Source organism: Triticum aestivum, chromosome 6B, assembly GCF_018294505.1.
Source record: "Triticum aestivum cultivar Chinese Spring chromosome 6B, IWGSC CS RefSeq v2.1, whole genome shotgun sequence".
Classification (NCBI taxonomy): Eukaryota; Viridiplantae; Streptophyta; class Magnoliopsida; order Poales; family Poaceae; genus Triticum; species Triticum aestivum.
In genome coordinates this window covers 135,696,703-135,708,769 of record NC_057810.1, presented here as the reverse complement: position 1 = coordinate 135,708,769, position 12,067 = coordinate 135,696,703, and positions in this window count along the sequence as shown.

The following is a 12,067-nucleotide window of genomic DNA, read 5'->3' as shown; positions in this document are numbered from 1 at the left end:
TAATGTTAGATTTAGTGTTAGAAAAGAAGTAGAAGTAGAAGAAGAAGAAAAGAAGAAATGAAAAGAAGTAAAAGAAGTAGAAAAAAGATGAAAAACAAGAAGAATAAAAGAAGTAGAAGAAGTAGAAGAAGAAGAAAAGAAGAAGAAAAGAAAAGAAGTGATATACATATTTTTCTTTCTTTTTGCTGTTTAATTGTTAGTGTTAGTGTTAGTGTTAGATTTAGTGTTAGAAAAGAAGAAGATTTAGTGTTAGTGTTAGAAAAAAGAATATATATGTAGAAGAAAAGAAGAAGAAGAAGAAGAAGAAGAAGAAGAAGAAGAAAAGAAGTAGTAGTAGAAGAAGAAGAAGAAGAAAAGAAGAAAAGAAAAGAAGTAGAAAAAAGATGAAAAAGAAGAAGAAGAAAAGAAGTAGAAGAAGTAGAAGAAGAAGAAAAGAAGAAAAGAAAAGAAGTGATATACATATTATTATTCATGTCGGTATTTTTTTATGTTGTACTAATTTCGTTTACTCTTTGTCATGGCAGGTGTTGAAAGATGGTGGGTGCTGGTCGGGAGCGCTCCGAGGACCCTTCTTCGTTGGCGCGTGGTACGAGGTCTTCCATTCCACATGCACCTCTCCGCCGAGCGTTGCTGGACAGTATGGCGACACCGCCGGGCCCTTCTTCATCGACCGCGGTGCCGAGAAGGGGACGAGGTAAGAAGAAGAGAGGAGCTGGAGCATGTGGTCGCGGGAGAGGACGTAGGGTGACTGCGAGGGCACCTTCCTCGCCGCCACCCCCAGCTGTTTCACCCGAGCACGTGACTGCTAGGGTGGACTTGTCCGAGGAGGAGGCTACACGGACTCCGGTCCACGAGCCTCCGGTCCACGGGCCTTCGGCCCACGAGCCTCGGGTTGACGGGCCTTCGGGCCACGAGAGTTCGGCCCACGAGACCCCGGAGGAACACACGTCTAGATGGGGTACCTAGTCGGATCAGCCTAAGGGGCCGAGTGTCCATGCTGATGATGGCGGGGAGCCGACTGATATTGAGGAGGAGGGGGCACCATCTACCAGCGTGGTTGTACACGGCCCCCGGACATGTCGGCGACCCGCGAGCAGAGGTGGTTGATTTTCCCTGATGGGGAGAGGTAAGTGCATTTAATCTTTTTGTACCCTTCTGCATTCATGTTTCTTCAAATATCTAATGCGTTGGCCTTGTCATGCTGCAGGGGTTGGGACCACCATCATAGTGTCCGCCGGCCCAACTCCGTCCTTGGAGTTCTTTGTCGGCAAAACTTCCCGAGGTTTGTCATGTTGCCTGGTGAGGGTCGGCTTCCAGAGCTTGGATTGAGTTGGGAGCACTACTTGGCTACCTCGGCCCCGCTGGGTGAGATTATCGACGGTGTCTTGTGCAAGACAAGGGCAGACATGGTGATTAGAAAGTTCCGGGTAATTTCTCTTTTACACAATTAAAAATCTTCAACTAGCTAGTTATTAATTGTACTAATCAATATTGTCTCATTTGATTGTAGACATTCTACAGGTGTGAGGAGGGATACGAGGAGGAGGTGGCAAATGTTATCGATAACGTCTGCAAGCGCCTACTACAGAACTTACGGCACGAAGCTCGGGTGCAGGCTATTCAAGACTACTACGCTGCGCGTGGTATCAAGAAGACCAAGCCGGCGTGCCGCGAGAAGTTCTTGAGTCAGGAGGAGTACATGAATGTAATTCTTAAGGCCTTGTACTTTACTTCCTTCATTTAGTAATTCATAGCCGTAGCGCTCAAGTTTCTATTTTCTAACTTAGGCCCCTCCGAGATGGTGTGCGGATCGGATGGATTGTTGGGAGGTGTTGGTTAATGAGTGGTGCTCAAAAGAATGGCGAGCCCTCCACAATGAGGCCAAGGACAAACATGCCCAAATGGAAGGTGTGCCACACCATCAAGGCAGCTCCAACTTATATCAGTACGGGCGGAACTAGGTATGTGGTTTGCTTCATGATTCATGCAATTCGTTCGTCATGCTAGCTTTCAGCCCTTTAATTACTAATTTACTTTGTTTCTCTCTTTCAGACACGCTACAATAAGGCGGATAAGGTGCCAGAGGTGTACGACCTGTATGCCATGGCCCACACTGGCTCTTACAAGAAAGTCAAGGCATTCTCTGCGTCTGATCTCGATGATCCAAAAAACTTCACCAACATCTCCTCCCACGACAAGCTCGTGAAATATAGAGATGAGGGGAAGGCGAGGAAAGGGGAGGACTTTAACCTGAGCCAGGGTCCCATTGATACTGAGCTGCTGCTGATATCTGGTGGCGGGAGGTCCCATGGCTCCATAGCCATGGGAGATGGACTTATCCGTTGTCCTAGCACTCTCCCAGAGATCAAGGCGCGCCGGTCGAGCTCCGCTCCTGAGATAAGGCCTCGTGAACGGCCAGTCCAACTCGCCTTCAAGGTTAGTTATATGTACTCAGCTATCTTTCTCCATTACATTGTGTGCGCTTCCATCAACGATTACAAATGGTAACGAGGAGTGGTGTTGCAGGCTGCTATACAAAGTGAGAGAGATAGAACGGAGAAACTTCTGGCGGAGGCGGCGGAGAGGCAGCGGGAGTTGGAGGAGAGGACGACAAAGATGTTGCAGGAGGAGAGGGCACGGAATGACATGCAGGCAAGGGCCATGTACGAGCTCCTTGTGGTGTTTTTTCTACACATTAGCCAAAACATTCATGTAGCGTTTGTCTCATTACTAACTAGTATGACTGAGTCGTCAAAACCAAATGTGCAGTCTGTGTGCGAGAAGTCCGGTCAGACCGCTCCGCCGATGCCAGTGATTGCTCCTGGGACCATGGTGAGTTTAATTTGAATGGACATTACTTGCTAGTCTTAACATTTGAGTGTCATCATGCTAACGAGACATTGGAAATGATTTTTGGTGCAGCATAACTCCAGACAAGCATCGCACAATCCTTCTCCAGCTACCGGCACGAGCCAACCCGCTAAAACACCTCCATGATCATGGTAAGTGTCTCTAGTGTTTTTCTTAACAAATGCATAAAGACCTAGACTTAGCTTTATTTCCTCCAATATGCTTACCATAATGACTTAGAGTTAGCTTCTTTTCCTCCAAAATGACTTAATAAGCTTACTAACCTCCAAAACCATCCATTTTACCTATGTTAGCTCTAAAACAATATGTACTTCGCTTACTTATGTAAAAAATGGCATAATTAGCTTAGTTAGCTCATAAACGATCCCATTTTACCTAAGTTAGCTCTAAAATGACCCATTTTACCTTACTTAGCTGATAAATGATCCATTTTACCCAAGTTAGCTCTAAAATGACCTATTTTAACTAGATTAGCTCCTAAATGATCCATTTTACCTACGTTAGCTCTAAAATGACCCATTTTACCTAGGTTAGCTCCAAAATGACTCATCTTACCTAGGTTACCTCTAAAATGATGCATTTTATCCAAGTTGACTCTAAAATGACCCATTTTACCTAGATTAGCTCATAAACGATCCATTTCACCTAGGTTAGCTCCAAAATGACCCATCTTACCTAGGTTAGCTTCAAAATGACCCACCACACCTAGGTTAGCTCCAAAATGACCCATCACACCTAGGTTAGCTCTAAAATGATGATTTTACTAAGTTAGCTCATAAACGATCCATTTCAACTAAGTTAGCTCATAAACGATCCATTTCACCGAAGTTAGCTCAAAAACGATCCATTTCACCGAAGTTAGCTCAAAAACGATCCATTTCACCTAAATTAGCTCTTAAATGATCCATTTCACCTTAGTTAGCTCAAAAACGATCCATTTGACCTTAGTCAGTTAAAAACGATCCATTTCACCTTAGAGGTAATAACACCAATGGTGCTTAAACTTGCCATGGATGTTCACTTTGGTGCCTAAACTTGAAAAATACACCGAATTGGTTCTAAAACTTGGCTGTATGGTTTAAATACGGTCCATATCATGTACACATACATATGTGTTGCTGAATAGACATATCAGCATGGCAGGGGGCCCACCTGATGTGTGGGGAAGACAGACTTGCAGTGTGTACGTCTATATGACCGTCTTGTCCCACCTGACAATGCAGACCAAAAACAAACAAAAAGCATGGAGCGCTCAGGACACGAACCGGAGACCTCGAGCAGGACAAGACTTATGCTAACCACGTTGCCCAGGAAATTGTTGTCCTCTTTGCATCAATAACTTTATCAGCACAATTACACCCGTGCGGCCCATTTTTCTCATGTTAGTTGTTTTCCCTTTTTCAGAAATTATAAAAAAACATGTAAACCACAATAACAATAATAAATAAATATTAGATTTAAATATTTACAAAATTAAATATTAAAAAGGGCAGCCCCAGTGCATGTAGCTCCCGCTTGCGCAGGGTCTGGGGAAAGGTCCGACCACTTTGGGTCTATTGTACGCAGCCTTTCCCTACATTTCTGCAAGAGGTTGTTTCCAGGACTTGAACCCGTGACCTCATGGTCACAAGGCAGCAGCTTTACCACTGCGCCAAGGCTCCCCTTCACAAAATTAAATATTACTTAAGAATTATTATAACATTTGAATTTTTTTTAGAGCATTCACATATTAATTGTTAATATTTTCAAAATGTTAAATTAATTTTAACAATGTTCATATTTTCCAATAATATTCACGTGGTCCTTCTTTAGAATGTTAGGATTTTTCACGTGGCCCTTCCACTTATGAGTTTTCTTTTTCCTTTGAAATTTGTAAAAAAATTATAAATTACTTAATAGTACTAAATATAAATTTCGAATATTCTTGCCCTATAAATAATAGGCAGACAAAAATAGCTTACTTCTAAAAAATGTTAATGTAATTTTCACAAATATGTATGTGCATTTTAATTATAAAAATGTATGTATAATTTAAAAGTGTTCATTTGAGGATCTATGACCCTGGGGGCACACTAGGACATTATTTTTTTCCATCGATATTTTAAATTTATTTTTATTTGAAAATATATCTTTTGACAAACACAAAAACTTTTTTAAAATACGTGAACATGTTTTGAAACTAGAAATACATGTCCTAAAAGCATGAACACTTTATATATGACTTGAACATTTATGTAATTTCTAATAAAGAAAAAATAACACGTGGAAAATGGGCCTGAGAGAAGCTCATTTAAGTGGACCAGCTCACGCCGGTTGATAAAGCCTAGTGACAAATAACGAGAACAATTCTTACGCAGCTACGCTGAGTGAAGTGGTTAGTGTAGCCTTTTGACAGCGCAGGTTTCAAGTTCAAATCCTATGCGTGTGTTATTTTATTTATTTATTATTGTATGCACTGTTAAGTGGGACCTGGTGGTCATTTAGACGTACACTTGCAGCTTACTCTGTCCCAGCACTACAGGTGGGCCCCCTGCCATGCTGGCATGTCTAGTCAATAAATGCATATGTATTTGTACGTGATTTGAACCGTATTTGAACCATAATGTCAAGTTTTAGAACCAATTCAGTGTATTTTTCAAGTTCGGGCACTAAAGTGAACATCTGTGGCAAGTTTAAGCACCACTGGTGTTATTACCTTTTCACCTTACTTAGCTCATAAACGATCCATTTCAACTAAGTTAGCTCATAAATGATCCATTTCACCTAAGTTAGCTCAAAAACGATCCATTTCAACTTAGTTAGCTCAAAAATGATTCATTTCACCTTAGTTAGCTCATAAACGACCCATTTCAACTAAGTTAGCTCATAGATGATCTATTTCACCTTAGTTAGCTCATAAACGACCCATTTCAACTTAGTTAGCTCATATATGATCCATTTCATCTAAGTTAGCTCATAAATGACATATACTTCTTGTTCTAGTCTTCTTCTTGTTCTAGTCTTCTTCTACCTATTTCTAACTTTCATATTTGTCATTTTGCGGATTTCATTCACTTCATGGAAGCTAGCTTACTATGATGGAGTGCTTGTTTTTTCTTTGATGAAACTTTGCATTGTATCTAGCTTGCTATGATGGAACTTGCTATCTTGATCGAACTTTGCATTGTAATATGTATATGGATGGAACAATGTGTATGGATGGAACTTGCTTATGTATGAATGGATGAAACTTAATTATGTGTTGGATATGTGATATGTTTTCTGTTAAATAGCCCTTTGAAATATATCTATATATGTCATATATATTTGCTATGAAAATTGTTGGATTCAAAAAAAACAAAAAAAGCCAATATACAGGCTCTTTGCCGTCTGCCACCGACTGCAACGGCCTCTTTGCCGTCAGCCACGGACGGCAAAGAAGACACGTGGCAGCCAACTGTGCTTCGTGGGAGCTGACCCATTTAGCCAGTTTGCCTACAGTGGCAGACGGCAAAGAGTAGTGACGTCTAGCTGACATCATACGGCGGACGGCAAAGGCAGGACAAATTTTGCCGTCAGTGGCGACGGCAAAGGGCTGCCGTTAGCCACCTAACGGACTAACAACGCAATTTTTGCCCTTCTGCTTTCTTTGTCGTCTGCTGCTGATGGCAAAGGCCCCTTTGCCGTCAGCCGCGTAAAGTAGACGGCAAAGTAGCTGTTTGCCGGACCTTACATTGCCGTCCCCTTTTGCCGTCCGCGGCGGACGGCAAAGACCTTTGTCGTCCGCCATTCATGCCTTTGTCGTCCGTCGTGGCAGACGGCAAAGTAGCTGATTCCTGTAGTGAATCTCTCTCGGGAGGGCTGATCTGGAGTCCGTTCGGGGCTCCGGAGAGGGGGATTCGTCGCCATCATCATCAACAACAATCCTCCATCACCAATTTCATGATGCTCACCGTCGTGCGTGAGTAATTCCATCGTAGGCTTGTTGAACGGTGATGGGTTGGATGAGATTTACCATATAATCAAGTTAGTTTTGTTAGGGTTTGATCCCTAATATCCACTATGTTCTGAGATTGATGTTGCTATGATATTTCTATCCGTAATGCTTGTCACTAGGGCCCGAGTGCCATGATTTCAGATCTGAACCTATTATGTTTTCATGAATATATGTGAGTTCTTGATCCTATCTTCCTAGTCTATAGTCACCTATTATGTGTTATGATTCGACAACCCCGAAGTGGCAATAATCGGGATACTTCTCGGTGATGACCATAGTTTGAGGAGTTCATGTATTCACTAAGTGCTAATGCTTTGGTCCGGTACTCTAAAAGGAGGCCTTAATATCCCTTAGTTTCCATTAGGACCCTGCTGCCACGGGAGGGTAGGACAAAAGATGTCATGCAAGTTCTTTTCCATAAGCATGTATGACTATATTCGGAATACATGCCTACATTACATTGATGAATTAGAGCTAGTTCTGTGTCACACTATGTTATAACTATTACATGAGGAATCGCATCCGACATAATTATCCATCACTGATCTAATGCCTATGAGCTTTTCACATATTGTGCTTTACTTACTTACTTTTCCGCTGCTACTGTTACAACTACTACAAAACTGCTATCGTTACTTTTATCACTGTTACCATTACTATCATACTACTTTGCTACTAAATACTTTGCTGCAGATACTAAGTTATCCAGGTGTGGTTGAATTGACAACTCAACTGCTAATACTTGAGAATATTCTTTGGCTCCCCTTGTGTCGAATTAATAAATTTGGGTTGAATACTCTACCCTCGAAAACTGTTGCGATCCCCTATACTTGTGGGTTATCAGTGTCCTCCTCCAATATGTGCAGGTTGCTGCTCTCCTCTGCTATCTCTCTCGGCGTGATGTTGCTGCTCCTCTCAAGTCTCATTTTGCCGCTGCTCTCCTGTATGAACTGCTGATTTTTTTGATTTTAGAGAAGCTGCAGAACAAAAAGGAAAGAAAAACCATGTTTTATATTGTTGTTATTTTGTTGTCCTCAACGGTAGTCTGTGGCACTTGGCAATTTTTCAACGAGATGGCAATGCGGTTAAATAGCAGCAGAGAATTCTCTCGCTCTCTGCGCCTCGTTGAAAAAATCGAGCATGGGCATCCTTCAGCAGTGAGAAGCCGTGGGGGTCAAGTACGTCCAACTCGGCAGTCCAACTCAACAGTCCAACTCGGCGAGATTCACGTTATCGTCACCCCATGTTAACTAGCAAGACCACCGCGCTTCTCCGCCGACACTATCAGGTACTCACCCCTAGTAACATCTCTTGCTTACTGATTCATTTCGCCCCCGTTCAGTTAGAGTTATCTTGTAAGCAAAAAAATGAACACTGAGAAAAGTAGGTATTAATCCAAGTTTATAATACTAATGTCCTTCAGGTGCTTGCTTTAATGCCTAAACAAAGATCTATTTAGTTCACTTCAAAATTTAATTTTAGTTCAGTTCATCGTGAGCAGTAGTCCAAGTCCTCAACTCCTTGATGTCTTGTTCTCGAGCAGGATGGCATTGGAGACAACAACCAACGGTCCTCCTCTGCCTCTGCTCGCCCTGCCTTCATCACTGGGGGTGCAAAAACAGGAATTCTCATTCCGAAAAACCTACAAAAAAACATCAATTTATATTGATAATTGTTCTAGTCCTTATGTTACAATAGTACAATGAGAAAAAACTCATCAGTTCAAAAAGCATGGACATGCTAATGTTGTAGTGATCTCACCATTAATCCTCAAAATTCAATACCTATTGCCAAATCATCCGATGAATATAGGTAGTGCAGTATCTGTTACTGAGTTAGTGTGATGAACCATCACCACCAAATAATTAGTGGATTGACCAACCTCCGTTAGGCGCCATGCCCCCGCCTCCCGCCTCCAGCGATGCGCCACGCCCTCGCCTCCCACCTCCGGCGATGGACCATGGATCTGCCTCCACAGGGGCGACCACCGGTGGGAAAGTGGAGCATCGGCAACAACTACCTCCGCCCTCCTGCTCCTCCCTGCCGCGCGGGGACCACCTCTGTCGCCCTGAGTTCCCAGCTGCATGCATTTAGGACCAAGAAAAATGAGAGGTTAATTGTCCGTCCACACTGCCTCTCCTCCCAAGTCCACACTAGTTTTATCACAAAAAGCAGAGGATGTCTATTTTATTTCCTGAAACACAAAGTAGGTGTTCTCAGTTCAGTACGTGAGCTATCTCAAGTTCTTGGTAAACATATAAAACAGTATGGTGTTTGTGCAAAAAATTCAGACTGTTTTCTAATTATATAGCAGTTTACTATGTGGTAGAATTGTAGTTGTTCAGTAAAAAGGTTCACTACCCTAACTAGGGGATTTTCAATCCGTTTTCTTTCTTTTCCAACTGAAAGTTGTAGCAAATGTGAACTGAAGCTATTGTGGAGCAAATTAGGAATAGTTGCCTACTTTTTTTCCACTGCTACCTTGCCACCTAGATTAATGCTACTACTACTACTACTTATCGTGTTGCTAAACCTCGTGTTCTGGACAAGTTGTGGGAAAGTGTGGAGGCGCAAGTTTCTCCGCGACTGACGACTGAGGAAGGCGCACCCCGGTGCTTGCCATGGCTGAAGACGACCTCCAACCGCCGGGCCCAAAGCAGCCAGCCTTTGTTCGCATGCCTGTCTCCTTCCTGCTTCACCTAGGTATGTGCCACCACCCTCCGCGCTCGATGCTCCCTACTCCCATAGCCGTCCTCAGTTCAGCCCCATGGCATCAAGATGGTCGAGTTAGTCGCGAGCAGCAGTCCGTCGTACCTAGAAACTAGATTTTTCTCTGCAACATCAGTTCACCGTACCTAGAACAATCAGTTCGATCCATCTCCTGTTTCTGAAAATATGAATTGTGTTTACTGCCAAAATTGATGCTCTATAGTTCACCATGAATATATGTCATCAGTTCAAAAAAGACATACAACAAAAGTTCAATTGTATGTGTTAAAACCCAATTTGGTTCTATACTATATGTCGGATTATTACAAAATACAATAAAAGATTTTTCTCATTTGGCTGTAAGCTCTAACCATATGGCAACAAAGAGAGAACGAGTATGAAGTATTGTTGTTTCCGTATTGTTAAGTTCAGTATGTATTCCGTTTTCAGTACGTAAACAAACACACACGATCTTTATAAGAGCAAAAACTACAAAATGGAAATCTATAAGTTCAACTACATATTTTACAACAATTGAAAATACAAAAAATTACATCAATTCAATGACAGAAAAACATCAGTTCGAAAAGTTTTTGACTCTTGAACTGATAGCTGAAAGATACGATATGTGTACTGTTGATAGTCTCAAACATATTTTACTCAACTTTAGAAAACATGTAATATTCGGTGCTCTTTTGCAATGTCTCCAGTAGTCCTACTTCTCCATGACAAGGATGACAGTGCCTGATGGATAATTTGACAAAGGTAATTGTCCTCGGTGTTCCTATTTGGCATATGCAAGTTGTTTGATGTAATGTGCATGAGAAAATCATCTTCCGTATGTGGACTGAATGAAAAGTTGTGTTGCACTTTTGTATTTTGGTGGTTTAAGTCAATAAGAGATAAATGTGTGGTGAAAAATTGCAGAATTTCAAGTCGAACAATGGCAAAAATTCAGAGGAGACAATGGGAGAAGTTCAAAGAAAATTCGGACTTGTATAGTAACGAAGGAGGAAGCAGCAGCGCCGCCCGGTCTAGGAATCCAGGTAGCTATCTCCCCCTACACCCTTCCCATGGATCCCTAGATAAGTTCAAATATCTTAGAACAGATAGTTCAACTTGTTTCAACGGCATCTAATGCAGATGGCTTGCATTTTGTGCTCCGTGTGTGTTTGTTCTTATTCCTAAAAGAAGGAAAAAAATGTATTGCATTTGATAGTTCATCCGAATATATATCAACAACGGTGCAATGGCAGAAAAAACATCGGTTCAAAATGTATGTGCAGGAGGTTTGGGAGCCAAAAGGCTGATATTTTGTTGTGTTTAAATTTTTCGGGTGCATGATTGAGCAAGATATAAATAAAAATGATGTATGATATATATTCTTTTCTTGTAGGAGGTTCAAATATTGTCATGGAGCAAGTTCAAGAGTTTAGCCTGCGTGAGTCATCCATCGTCTTCCCACATCTAGCATCAGAGTATCTCCACCCCCTTGTCGCGCACATAGTCCAGGCTGCCGAGCACCTCCTCAGGTGAGAGGGCGGCGAGGCCCTACCATCTCCTGATGATAGCTTTTCGGCACACCCTGTAGATTCACCTCTCACCATGGGACAGAGTCTTCATGTATGAACTAGATCGTCGCCTACAAGCTCTGCTCCAGGTTATCTCCCTCCTCTGTTGTTCTTTCATTAAAAATATTGTAGAATTTTTAATTGGCTTCCATGCGTAAAGAAGCATCAAAAGGGATGCATCATTGATATTAATCCTTTAACAAAAGAGTGCATGAGAACCTGCTCCTGGTTCAGAACAACATGCACTCATACACTTCTTGAAAAAAACAAATTTCAGTTCATAGCACTGGCTCTGGTAGCCGCAGCGCCCCATCTTCCCTGGCTCCCACACCATCGCGCCATCTCCTCCCGGCGGGGCTCCGTCGCCGGAGCGACCTGGCCGTTCACAGCCACCACCCCTGTCTGTTCACCTATACAAAGATGTACAGGCCGAGGTACGTGCTTGCTCATGTCAAGTGATGAAACATAGAGGGCTGGATGAATGGACATTAGCTCGGATGCATTGCTTAGAAGTGGTGTTTGAATCCATTTTGAAGGGTGAAATTCATAGATGTTTTTGTATTGTTATACACAAAAACTAAAATTTTCAGTTCACCTTTGTGTGTGTTTGCAGATCATCTTACATGTCAAGCACCAAACCGACACCCCCACCGCGACTTGTGCTGCAGTTGCTAGTGTGGATGTGTACCAAGTTCAACTACCAATCTACTCCAAGTTCAGGTATATTGTCGTGGATGACCAAGTTCAGGGATGCCTCTCTCCCTACGGCAAGTTGTAATAGTCCTATTTAGTACTACTTGTTAGCATTTTTTAACTCTCTTCATTTCTTTATAATATGTTAGTTCAATTTTGCTAATTCCTACAGTTCTCTAGTTAGAAAACCAATGGATCATTTTTTTTAGTTCATGTGGTCTACAAAATTATTTGACCACCGCCGTTG